Raw genomic sequence first — 12,771 nt, 5'->3', positions numbered from 1 at the left:
CCAGTGAGGGCACACACACAGTGCCAGTGAGGGCACACACACACAGTGCCAGTGAGGGCACACACACAGTGCCAGTGAGGGCACACACACAGTGCCAGTGAGGGCACACACACAGTGCCAGTGAGGGCACACACACAGTGCCAGTGAGGGCACACACACAGTGCCAGTGAGGGCACACACACAGTGCCAGTGAGGGCACACACACAGTGCCAGTGAGGGCACACACACAGTGCCAGTGAGGGCACACACACAGTGCCAGTGAGGGCACACACACAGTGCCAGTGAGGGCACACACACAGTGCCAGTGAGGGCACACACATTGCCAGTGAGGGTACACACACAGTGCCAGTGAGGACACACACAGCCAGTAGAGCACACCCATGCACTGTCTGGAGCTGCAGTCTGTCACCGGGTTGAGGAGGGTGCTGGTGAGCGCGCGTGCGCGTGCTGGGGCGGAGGGGAGGTTTTTCTGGACGTTTCTGCCGCTTATTGTCGACGTCGCGGTGAGCTCAGAGTGAGGGCAGCGCGCCTGCCCCCTGTACCCACACACACAGAGAGAGAGAGCCCGGGCACAGCTCACTGAGACAGGTAGGAGCTGAAACAACACTGTGTGAATGAAGCACACTGCAGTCCTGTGTGAGAATTAGCTGCATCCTGAAACCTTTCTCTTTTAATACATGAATTTGAGTAACTTTCTGGGGTAAAGTGTTGCTGTGTGTGTGTGTGAGCTGTTTGTGAAGCAGGGAGTGATGTGAAACATTGTAACAGTGGCATTGTTCTCCTGGATACTTTGTGGCGGGTCACTGTCCCAGTGGTTACATTGCGCTGCGGTTGTTAGTTTGTGTCCAGACTTTGCTACTCTGTTGCTGCCCCAGTCTGTGGAGCTGCAGCCCTGCCTGGATCACACACCAAGCTGCTGCCAGCCTGTGTCCCGACGCCTGCCCATTGGGCGGCAGTCTGCCCAGCACCCATTCCCTTTGGCCAAGCGAGCTGCCAGTTATCCCCCTCCTCCTCGACCCACAGCTTTGAAACTCCAGCAGAAAATTCTGGAGAATATTCAGCAGATCCCACATCTGGGGTGGGAGAACCTGAGTTAACAGAAGGTTAAAGTTTATTTATTAGTGTCACAGGTAGCCAACACTGCAATACCTCGTATTAAGTTGATTTTATTTAAAGTTTATTTATTAGTCACAAGTAAGTCTTACATTAACACCGCAATGAAGTTACTGTGAAATTCCCCTAGTCACCACACTCTGGCGCCTGTTCGGGTCAATGCCCCTAACCAGCATGTCTTTCAGACTGTGCAGTAAGTAGTCTCACAACACCTGGTTAAAGTCCAACAGGTTTATTTGGTAGCACGAGCTTTCGGAGCACTGCTCCTTCATCAGATGAGTCAGAATGTGAGAGGAAACCAGAGCACCCGGAGGAAACCCACGCATACACGGGGAAAATGTGCAAACTCCACACAGACAGTGACCCAAGCCTCTACACCCTAGCTATGACTGTAACACTACATTCTGCACCCTCTCCTTGCTTTCCACGCAATACTGTATACTAATACATGTGACAGTAATAAATCAAATCAAACGTTACTGTGGAAATCCCCTAGCTGCCACACTCCGCCTGTTTGGGTACACTGAGGGAGAATTTAGCACGGCCCAATGCACCCTAACCAGCGCGTCTTTCAGACAGAGAGGAAACTGGAGCACCTGGAGGAAACCCACACAGACGGGGAGATTGTGCAGATTCTGCACAGACAGTTACCCAAGCCGGGAATCGAACCTGAGTCCCTGGCGCTGTGAGGCAACAGTGCTAACCACTGTGCCACCCCAAGGTTTGCCATCCTCTTTTTCACCTATCTCCAAAGGATCCCATGGCACTGTGGTTCCAAGAGGAGCAAAGTGCATTCTCCCTGGTGTCCGAGTCAAAATGCTGACTGTGGGATCTTGGGTTTTCAGATCTGAGTTTTTAAAATTAATTTGTGGGACATGGGCATCACTGACTGGCCTTTATTTATTGCCTTTGGAGGGCAGTTGAGAGTGAATCACATTGGCTGTGGGTCTGGAATCACAAGTAGGCCAGACCAGGTAAAGACAGCAGATTTCCTTCCCGAAGGGGCATTAGTGACCCAGATGGGTTTTTCCTGACAATCGACAATTGTTTCATGGTCATCAGTAGATTGTTAATTCCAGATATGTTTCATTGAATTCAAATTCCACCATCTGCCGTGGCGGGATTCGAACATCAGCTGAGTTTCTGGATTAATAGTCTGGTGATAATACCACTAGGCCACTCCCTTCCAACAGTGCCCACACTTCAAAACTACTTCATTGGTTGTAAAGTGCATTGGGATGTTGGGCGGTGATGAAAACTGGTCTAGGAAAATAGGGGTAGGCCATTTGGGCCCTCAAACCAGCTCTGTCATCCAACTAGATCATCATAACATAACGAGCAGGAGCAGGAGTAGGCCATCTGGCCCCTTGAGCCTGCTGCGCCATCCAACTAGATCACTGTTGATCTGTTTCTACCTCAATGTCATTTTCCCCACACTATCCCCGTATCCCACAATGTATAAACACAGGTCTTTTTCATCAATATTTGAAAGTTATTATTTATTCATTCCTGGGTTGTGAGCGTTGCTGACTAGGTCAATGTTTATTGCCCATCACCACTTGCCCTTGAGCTGTCTTGAATACAGCTGAGTTTGCTACAAACCACTTCACTGGAACATTAAGAGACCATTCGCATTATTGAAGGGGAGGGGATGTTGGTCAGTCTGGGTTAACTATAGATTTTTATCTCCTTTCATTGATTTGTGGGACGTCGGTGTCGCTGGCTGGGCCAGCGTTTGTTACGCATCCCTAATTGCCCTTGAACTGAATGGCTATCAGAGGGCAGCTAAGTGTCAAACACATTGCTATAGGGCCTGAAGTCACATGTAGGCCAGACCAGCTGAGGCTGGCAGATTTCTCTCCCTAAAGTACAGGTGGGATTTTCTGACAATCTGAAAGTTTCATGGTCACCCACGCAGACACGGGGAGAATGTGCAAACTCCACACAGAGAGTGACCCAAGCCTCTACACCCTAGCTATGGCTGTAACACTACATTCTGCACCCTCTCCTTGCTTTCCACGCAATACTTTTCACTGTATACTAATGCATGTGACAATAATAAATAAAATCAAAAGTTACTGTGGAAATCCCCTAGTCGCCACACTCCTAGTCGAAACACAGTGCCATGGGATCCTTTGGAGATAGGTGAAAAAGAGGATGGCAAACCTTGGGGTGGCACAGTGGTTAGCACTGCTGCCTCACAGCGCTAGGGACCCCGGTTCGATTCCCGGCTTGGGTCACTGTCTGTGCAGAATCTGCACAATCTCCCCGTCTGCGTGGGTTTCCTCTGGGTGCTCCAGTTTCCTCCCACAGTCTGAAAGACGTGCTAGTTAGGTGCATTGGGCCGTGCTAGTTTTTTATTCCAAAATTTACTTAATTAAATTTACATTGCCCAGCTGGGATTTGAATTAGTTTGTCTGTATTGTTGGCCCCAATCATAGAATGGAATCCCTACTGTGGGGAAGAGGCCATGTGGGCCATTGTGTCCACACCAGCTCTCCGACAGAATATCTTACCCAAGCCCTTTCCCCTGCCCTATCCCCGTAACCCCACACATTTACCATGACATCTTGCAACATAAGGGGCAATGTTGCACGGCCAATCCACCTAACCTGCACATCTTTGGTCTGTGGGAGGAACAGTGCCAGGGATCCAGGTTCAATTCTGGCCTCGGGTCACTGTCTGTGTGCTGTTTGCTCATTCTCCCTGTGACTGCGTGGGTTTCCTCCGGGTGCTCCGGTTTCGATAGATAGATAGATACCCTACAGTGCAGAAAGAGGCCCTTCGGCCCATCGAGTCTGCACCGACCACAATCCCACCCAGGCCCTATCCCCATATCCCACCCACTAATCCCTCTAACCTACGCATCTCAGGACACTAAGGGCAATTTTAGCATGGCCAATCAACCTAACCTGCACATCTTTGGACGGTGGGAGGAAACTGGAGCACCCGGAGGAAACCCACGCAGACACGAGGAGAATGTGCAAACTCCACACAGACAGTGACCCAAGCCAGGAATCGAACCCAGGTCCCTGGAGCTGTGAAGCAGTGGAGCAGTGCTAACCACTGTGCTACCGTGCCGCCCAACCGTGCCGTACCGTTCCTCCCACATTCCAAAGATGTGCGGGTTAGGTTGATAGGCCATGCTAAGTTGACCCTTAGTGTCAGGGGGATTAGCAGGGTAAATACATGGGTTTATGGGGTAGAGTGGAATCATTGTCGGTGCAGGCTTGATGGGCCAAATGGGCCTCCTACTACACTGTAGGGATTCTATGAACCCCACGCAGACACAGGGAGAACGTGCAAACTCCACACAGACAGTCATGTAAGACTGGGATTGAACTCGGGTCCCTGGAGCTGTGAGGCAGCAGTGCGAATCACGGTGCCACCGTGCCGTCCGCGCATCACTGACCCTAATGGAACCACTATGCTAACCTGCAATCTGCTTCTACCAATCTTTTGGGCAGTGCATTTCAGATCTTGATCAAACAGAATTAAAAAAGATAAATGCTCTCGCCTACACATTGGAATCCGCAGTGCTGATAGCTTTAGGAAGGGCATCATCCTATTTGTAAACACGGAAGTGTCAGTTTAACGGCCAAACATTGAAGGAGGGATTCTTTAAGAAATTTGGATTTCTGAACAGAATAGTCATGGGGCCATCTTTTCAAAAGAGGTCTCGGCAATGACTGGATCAGCATCACATCTCCCTCTGAGCCAGAAGGCCCCACTCCAGAGTCTTGAGGTCTCAGCTGACAGTCCTGTACCGAGGGAGTGCTACACTATTGATGTATTTTAGATGAGAGGTTAAACTGAGGTCACCTATCCTCTCAAGCAGATATTAAAAAATTCATATGGCATTATTCAGAAAGGAGAACATGGGCCCAATCCAAAGATGTACTGGTTAGGGTGCATTGGCCATGTTAAATTCTCCCTCAGTGTACCCGAACAGGCATCAGAGTGTGGCGACTAGGGGATTTTCACAGTAACTTCATTGCAATGTTAATTGTGACACTAATAAATGAACTTCAAAACTAGAATCATAGGATCACTACAGTGCAGAAGGAGGCCATTCAGCCCATCGAGTCTGCACCGATCACAATCCCACCCAGGCCCTATCCTCATAACCCTACTTATTTACACTACTAACCCCCTGACACTAAGGGACAATTTAGCATGGCCAATCAACCTAACCCGCACAGCTTTGGAGTGTGGGAGGGAACCGGAGCACCCAGAGAAAACCCACGCAGACATGGGGAGAACATGCAAACTCCACACAGACAGTGACCCAAGCCAGGAATCGAACCCGGGTCCCTGGCGCTGTGAGGCAGCAGTGCTAACCACTGTACCACCGTGCCGCCCACACACACTAAACTTTAATTAAAAAAACATTAAAAAGTATCCCCGGCCAATATTCATCTCTTAACTTGATTCTCAGTGATGTTAGTCACTTATCTCACTGTTGTTTATGGGAGCAAGCTGTGTGTAAATTGGCTGCCGTATTTCCTACGTTGTAACAAATGGCTGCATGTGAAAGGTTTGAAAGAATGAGAGGTGATCTTATTGAAACGTATAAGATGCTGTAGAGATGGGATACTGGGAGGCTGTTTCCATTTGCGGGAGAGACTAGAACGAGGGACACCTTTAAAAATAAGATGTTTCCCATTTAAGATGGAGATGAGGGGAATTCCTTCCTCTCATAGGATTGTTAGTCTGTTGAATTCCCCAGAGAGCAGTGGGAGCTGGTTCATTGAATATACTCAAGATGGGACAGACAGATTTTTGATAGGTAAGGGAGTCGAGAGTTATGGGGAACAGACAGGAAAGTGGAGCTGACACCATAACCAGATCAGCCATTAGTGTTGGAGCAGATTCTTTTTTTAAAAATTCATTCATGGGACATGGGCGTCGCTGGCTGGCCAGAATTTATTGCCCATCCCTAGTTGCCCTTGAGAAGGTGGTGGTGAGCTGCCTTCTTGCAGTCCATGTTCTGTGGGTTGACCCATAATGCCGTTAGGGAGGGAACTCCAGGATTTTGACCCAGCGACTGCGAAGGAACGGTGATATATTTCCAAATCAGGATGGTGAGTGGCTTGGAGGGGAACTTGCTCATTTATCTGCTGCCCTTGTCCTTCTCGATGCAAGTGGTTGTGGGTTTGGAAGGTGCTGTCTAAGGATCTTTGGTGAATTGCCTCAGTGCATCTTGTAGATAGTACACACTGCTGCTACTGAGCGTCAGTGGTGGAGGGATTGAATGTTTGTGGATGTGGTGCCAATCAAGTGGGCTGCTTTGTCAGTTTCAGGGAATTATATATTTGAAGCCGTCCCATGTCTCTCTATTCATCCATACCAGACAATTCCTTTGTATGTTATTCCTATGTATTGTTACTGGTAAGGATACAAGGGTGAGGGGAAATGTCAAATACATGCATCTACATTCATAGAGTGTGTACTATCTACAAGATGCACTGAGGCAATTCACCAGATATCAGTGGGGCCATCTGGCTCAGAGGGAGGTGTGATGCTGATCCAGCCATTGCAGCGTAGGGAGGTAGGTCATAGAATCCCTACAGTGCAGAAGGAGGCCTTTTGGCCCTTTGAGTCTGCACCAGCCACAATTCCACTCAGGCCCTATCCCCATAACACCATGTATTTACCTGAGATAATCCCACTAACTCTAAGGGGCAATTTAGCATGGCCAATCCAACTAACCTACACATCTTTGGACTGTGGGAGAAAACCGGAGCACCCGGAGGAAACCCACGCAGACACGGGGAGAACGTGCAAACACCACACAGACAGTGACCCGAGCTGGGAATTGAACCTGGGTCCCTGGCACTCTGAGGCAGCAGTGCTAATCACTGTGCCACCATGCTGCCTAGGATGGAAAGGGACTGGGAGCTCCTATGCCCTGGAGGGGATGGCGTTGGGGGGGATGGCGGGGAGCACAGTCTCTGGATAAGGGGCCGATCATTTATGACTGAGTTGAGGAGAATTGACTTCACCCAAAGACTGTGAACCTTTAGAATTCATAGAATCATAGAATCCCTACAGAGCAGCTGGCGGCCATTCAGCCCATTGAGTCTGCACTGACCAGAATCCCACCCAGGCAGGGGCGTAGCCAGGTTCTAAAGTTAGGGGGAGCGAGCACATAAAAAAGGCGCCCGTGTGATTCTGCACCAAACCGCGGGAGGTTTTTAATCCATAAATCAACATTTATTTATCCGCTGTTTTAATCGCCTGAGGGAATGAAATGTAAATATCGACATGCTGCCAGTGTGTTGGGGACATTCCAGCTGGCTTTAGGGGGAGGTGGCGGGGGGGGTTTCTGCCCGATGGAGAGGGTCTGAGCTGCATGAGGAGCGCTCCACCAATGACCCTCAATCCATGGCCTGGGAGCCCAGTGGGACGGGCATTCAGGAGAGAGACGGAGAGGGATGTCAACTGCGGAGCTGGCGAAAGGAATAGAAAAGGTTTTAGCCTCAGGCTGTTGTAGTGATTCATGCAGGGCAGGGACTACAATAGTTTGTACATCAGGTGTTATGAAACACACTGAGCTCATTCATCCCAGAAACTTCCAGAGCAGGTGGAGTCCCGATCTCTTCAAACTTGGAAAAAGTATTTATGGCAAACTCCACTTTATCCAATACATTTCACCGATTTTTAATAAAACCCTGAAATTGGCCCTTTCAATAATTTGAAACGAAAAAACAATCCATTCCTTTGGCCCAAAGACCATTTCCACCCCAAAAGCTACAGTTGTCCACATAGTTGGATTTCAATGAGATGTACATTCTATTCATCACCAAATAACCTTTCTCCATGAACTGGTGGTAATTCTGTGAGAATGTCAAGTGGAGGAGACTGTTTTAGATAGGATCTCTGATAAGTTATTAAATATAATTTTGAACCTGTCTCTTTTAACTCTGTTCCCACACTGTAGGTCGCTGTTGGGAAGGGAAGTACTTTCATTGTAATGTAACCTCCCGTTCAGATCCCCGGGTCTAAGTTCACTTGCGCTGATAGCATTCATCAGCAAAATGCTGATAAAACAAAATATGCAACTTAAGCCTGACCATAACTGGGCTGTTGAGAGTGCTGAGGAGGAAAGTGAAGGATTACCTGGAGCCTAGCAGCACACATCGCAGATCTGAGGGGCCCGTGAGGAACACCCCGTTGAAAAGGCGCCACTTTTGAAGAATGTGCTCAGGGGGAGCAGCCCCCCCCCCCACCAGCTACGCCACTGACCCAGGCCCTATTCCCGTAACCCCACATACTTACCTGCTAATCCCCCTGACACTAGGGTCAATTTAGCGTGGCCAATCAATTTAACCCGCACATCTTTGGACGTTGTGGAGGGCTGTGGATGCTCCACAAGGCTGGATAGGAAGATTTTTCATCTCTCAGGGAATTAAGGGACAGGGGAAGCGGGTGGGAAAGTGGAATCAAAGCTCAAGATATAAAGCTCAAGATTATATTGAATGGTAAAGCGAGTTGTTCTAATTCTGATACTATTTCTTTTGTCCTTTGTGAGAATAAATAGTATTTCAGCTTCCAGGAGGGATGTGGACTGGTTCAGTGAGCAAGAAAGTATCACCCTAATCTAGATTTGACTATCCCATCGGAATTCTGGCTGGACTCCCACATTTCACTCTCCCTGGAAGGTATTTTGAGAGACAGGATCTACAAGCATTTAGAGACGCAAGGACTGATTAGGGACAGTCAGCATGGCTTTGTGAGTGGAAAATCATGCCTCACAAATTTGATTGAGGTTTTTGAAGGGGTAACCAAGAAGGTAGATGAGGGCAGTGCAGTTGATGTTGTCTACATGGACTTTAGCAAGGCCTTTGACAAGGTACCGCATGGTAGGTTGTTGCATAAGGTTAAATCTCACGGGATCCAGGGTGAGGTGGCTAAATGAATACAAAATTGGCTTCTTGACAGAAGCCAGAGGGTGGTTGTAGAGGGTTGTTTTTCAAACTGGAGGCCTGTGACCAGCGGTGTGCCTCAGGGATCAGTGTCATTGTCATTTATATTAATGATTTGGATGAGAATATAGGAGGCATGGTTAGTAAGTTTGCAGATGAAACCAAGATTGGTGGCATAGTGGACAGTGAAGAAAGTTATCTCCAATTGCAACCGGATGTTGATCAATTGGGCCAGTGGGCTGACGAATGGCAGATGGAGTTTAATTTAGACAAATGCGAGGTGATGCATTTTGGTAGATTGAACCAGGGCAGGACTTAGTTAATGGTAGGGTGTTGGGGAGAGTTACAGAACAAAGAGATCTAGGGGTACATGTTCATAGCTCCTTGAAAGTGGAGTCACAGGTGGACAGAGTAGTGAAGAAGGCATCCGGTATGCTTGGTTTCATCGGTCAGAACATTGAATACAGGAGTTGGGACGTCTTGTTGAAGTTGTACAAGACATTGGTAAGGCCACACTTGGAATACTGTGTATAGTTCTGTTCACTCTATTGTAGAAAGGATATTATTAAACTAGAAAGAGTGCACAAAAGATTTACTAGGATGCTACTGGGACTTGATGGCTTGAGTTATAAGGAGAGGCTGGATAGACTGGGACTTTTTTCTCTGGAGCGTAGGAGGCTGAGGGGTGACCTTATAGAGGTCTATAAAATAATGAGGGGCACAGATCAACTAGATAGTCAATATCTTTTCCCAAAGGTAGAGGAGTCTAAAACTCGAGGGCATAGGTTTAAGGTGAGAGGGGAGAGATAGAAAAGTGTCCAGAGGGGCAATTTTTTCACACAGAGGGTGGTGAGTGTCTGGAACAAGCTGCCAGAGATAGTAATAAAGGCGGGTACAACTTTATCTTTTAAAAAGCATTTAGATAGTTACATGGATAAGATGGGTATAGAGGGATATGGGCCAAATGCGGGCAATTGGAATTAGCTTAGGGGTTTTAAAAAAAAGGGCAGCATGGACAAGTTGGGTCAAAGGGCCCATTTCCATGCTGTAAACCTCTATGACTCTATGACTATAAATGTAAGGTCACCCAGAGCTCTGCTGCCATGTCTTTATCCACACCAAGTCTGGATCACCAATCACCGCTGACCTACATTGACTCCAGGTTAAGCTAGGCTTTGGTTTTTGAAATTCGCATCCATGGTTTCCAGTCCCTCAGTGGCTTCACCCCCACAGGCCTCCGAGATATCTGCACTCCTCTAATTCTGACCTTGTGTGTGTCCCCAATTCCAACTGTTCCACCATTGGCGGCAACACATTCAGTTGCCTGGGCCCTGAGCTCCGGAATTCTCTTCTCTACACCCGATCCCCAACACTCTGAATCCCTTTTCCTCCTTTGAAACACTTTCTAAAACCTGGCTCTTTGAGCAAGGTTTTGGGAATCTGCCCTGATATCACCTGCGACTGACTGCCTAATTTTGCTTTGCAACACTCTTGTCAAAACATCTTTAGCAGTTTTATTAAACTATAGCGGCCAAATTTAACATTTGAGTTGTCAAATAACTCGTGTGTAAGCCTCTGAGAGACTCAGAATCCAAATCTTGTGGTCCTGCCTACCACGGGATTTGTTGTGGGCGGGGAGGATAATTTAATGGACCAGCGAAAGGTCTGTTGACCTCAGGTGGAAGGGACTGGAAAGCCCCGCCCTCAATAATGAGCCTAAGGGGCTGCTGGTAGAGTCAGTGCATGCTTGGTGAAGATGGGCATGTAGAACTATTGGGTGTGATTTTCCAGTCCGAGACTGAAAATTTCCATCCGTAATAAACCTGCGGAGGCAGAAGTCCCTTTATCAAAATCCCTTTATTTACAAACTCTAACAGCAGGACACAGAGTGCTAGCAGTCAGCAGTCTACCTCCGGGGGTGCCAGAGGAACTGACACTCCCTGTTAAGTTCAAGGGAAAGACTTCCTGATTGGCCCATCAATTGGATCCTTAATCAGGGGCATTAACATTAACTGAGTTTCTGGATTAATTGTCCAGCGATAATACCACTAGGCCATCGCCTCCCTATCCTTAATCAGGGAGTTCAACTTCAATGGCCTGATTGAAGTCATTGCACCACCCGAGGTCAACGGACATTTGAATGATTCACCAAATTTTCCATTCCACCCGCCCACCCACCCACCCGTCCACCCACCCACCCATGATGATTTCCATGGTGGACGTGACTGGAAAATTTACCCCATCGAGTTCAGGTGAAAGGGCAAGGGAAGTGTTGCTCAGTCTTAGAGACAGTTAGGGTCTTTGCAGCAATGGGGGTGTGTGGATAGAACGTGTGGAGTAAATCTGTCCCTTCTTCTTACAAATACTATTGGGCTTGCTATTTATTTTCAGCGCTTACCATTTTATATCTAGAACCCAGGAGTTTCTCCCTATTTGAGGCAGTTTGCTCACTCTGACAAAGCCTTCCCTTGCTTTTTCCATTTGACCTATAATCAAGTGTATGTGATATTTAAATAGGTTCAGATTCAGGGAGAGGCTGACACAGTTGTCCAGGGTTTGGCCATTCCCCTACAACTCGAGTTCAGAAGAAAATCTTTGAGGTGGAAATTCTCCTCCTTCTGCAGTTAGTAAAGTGGTTCTGGAATGAGTTTTGGCTCAAGTCTTACTGCTGCCACGAAATATTTTACTAGTTAGAAAAAAGTTAAAGTTAATTTATTAGTGTCACAAGTAGGCTTACATGAACAGTGCAATGAAGTTACTGTGAAAATCCCCTAGTCGCCACACTCCGGGGGTGGCACGGTGGCACAGTAGTTAGCACTGCTGCTTCACAGCACCAGGGACCCAGGTTCGATTCCCGGCTTGGGTCACTGTCTGTGTGGAGTCTGCACATTCTTCCCATGACTGCGTGGGCTTCCTCCGGGTGCTCTGGTTTCCTCCCACAATCCAAAAGACGTGCTGGTTAGGGTGCATTGACTCGCACAGGTGACAGAGTGTGGCGACTAGGCAAATTTCACAGTAACTTCATTGCAGTGTTATGACTAATAAATAAATTTAAAAAATTTTAAACTCTGGCGCCTATTCAGGTACACTGAGGGAGAATTTAGCATGGCCAATGCACCCAACCAGCACTGTGGATCTTTCAGACTGTGGGAGGAAATCGGAGCATCCGGAGGAAACCCATGCAGACATGGGGAGAATGTGCAGTAGGCTGGGAATTGAACCCAGGTCCCTGGAGCTGTGTGGTAGCAGTGCACGGTCACTATTTTGTATTTTATTGTTTTTAGTGTTTAAGTGAATTGTATTGTGTAATTTCTGCTGTTGCAAAGTTAGACTCTTGTCCAAGTCGTTGTTGTACGAGGGAAGGGCCGTGGATGTCGTCTATATGGACTTTAGTAAAGCGTTTGACAAAGTCCCTCATGGTAGGTTGGTGAAAAAGGTTGGATCTCATGGGATAAAGGGGGAGGTGGCTAGATGGGTGGAGAACTGGCTTGGTCACAGAAGACAGAGGGTGGTAGTGGAAGGGTCTTTTTCCAGCTGGAGGCCTGTGACTAGTGGTGTTCCACAGGGCTCTGTATTGGGACCTCTGCTGTTTGTGATTTATATAAACGATCTGGAAGAAGGTGTAACTGGGGTGATCAGTAAGTTTGCGGACGACACAAAATTGTCAGGACTTGCAGATAGTGAGGAGCATTGTCAGAAGCTACAGAAGGATATAGATAGGCTGGAAATT

General features: G+C 47.8%; 1 protein-coding gene across 4 annotated transcripts in view; it reads left to right on the top strand.

The window, feature by feature from the left end:
* Positions 1-494: 494 nt before the first annotated feature.
* dnajb2 (DnaJ heat shock protein family (Hsp40) member B2) overlaps positions 495-12,771 on the top strand; it is a 58,944-nt gene continuing 46,667 nt past the window's right edge. For all 4 annotated transcript variants that reach the window (XR_013499486.1, XR_013499485.1, XM_078227819.1 and 1 more), the window contains exon 1: positions 495-588. The gene's annotated coding sequence lies outside the window, so the exon portion shown is untranslated. The remainder of the gene's footprint in view (positions 589-12,771) is intronic.

Source organism: Mustelus asterias, chromosome 14, assembly GCF_964213995.1.
Source record: "Mustelus asterias chromosome 14, sMusAst1.hap1.1, whole genome shotgun sequence".
Classification (NCBI taxonomy): Eukaryota; Metazoa; Chordata; class Chondrichthyes; order Carcharhiniformes; family Triakidae; genus Mustelus; species Mustelus asterias.
Note: the sequence above shows the minus strand (reverse complement) of the source record. Positions and strands in the feature narration are given on the sequence as shown.